The sequence below is a fragment of the Oncorhynchus nerka genome, linkage group LG11 (genome assembly GCF_034236695.1).
Source record: "Oncorhynchus nerka isolate Pitt River linkage group LG11, Oner_Uvic_2.0, whole genome shotgun sequence".
NCBI classification, from domain to species: domain Eukaryota; kingdom Metazoa; phylum Chordata; class Actinopteri; order Salmoniformes; family Salmonidae; genus Oncorhynchus; species Oncorhynchus nerka.
This window is the reverse complement of record NC_088406.1, coordinates 46730609-46731375: the sequence shown is the minus strand read 5'-3', so window position 1 is coordinate 46731375 and position 767 is coordinate 46730609. Positions and strand designations below refer to the sequence as shown.

General features: G+C 50.5%; 1 pseudogene; it reads left to right on the top strand.

Moving 5' to 3' along the window:
- Positions 1–705: 705 nt before the first annotated feature.
- The window catches only part of LOC115137814 (rap1 GTPase-activating protein 2-like), a 62131-nt pseudogene continuing 62069 nt past the window's right edge, over positions 706–767 (top strand).

Below are 767 nucleotides of genomic sequence, written 5' to 3'. Positions count from 1 at the left end.
GATGGAGGGAGAAGAGAAAAATAATGTGTTGCTGGCTGCGGTGGGTTCCGGGTTAAGAACGATGGTGACTCGTGTTTGCCAAGCTTTGGGGCGGAGCTAGAGCATCAGCTGGTCTCAGACAGAGATGGAGGGAGGAGAGGGGAAGAGGGATGGAGGGAGGGAGAGAAAGAGAGATGGAGGGAAGAGAGAGGAAGAGAGATGGAGGGAGGGAGAGAAATTGAGGGAGGGAGAGAGGGATGCATGGACAGAGAGAGAGAGAAAGGAGGAAAGAGAGAGCGATAGAGTGAGAGAATGAGGTGGAGGGAGAGGGAAATTGAGGGAGATGAGGTGAGAGAAATGGAGAGAGACAGATCGAGGGAGAGAGAGATGTTTGTTCTGTGCTGTTTAAATTGAGATTTCTCAAAGAGAGAGAGAGTGTCAAAAAACACTGAGGCGAAATGGAACAAGGTCACAGAGGAGATTAGATAGGAAACATGGACTGCAAAATTAGGAGCCATTAGCCATACGTTACATGCGGTATGACAAACAGCACAAACAGCAGTAATCTCAAATCACACAAAGCAGTTATGTGCAAGTGAAAGCAGTCCAGACTGTAAAAGCACACAGAGAGTGAGGGAGGAGGAGGAGAAAGGGGGCAGAGCCTACACCAAGCCCTGCCTATCAGGCAGAGGTGGGCAGGGAGAGAGAGTTGGGAAGGAGGGAGCGAGTGAGGGAGAGGGAGAGCGCGTGAGAAAGAAAGAGGTAGACAGAGATGCAGAGATCCAGTC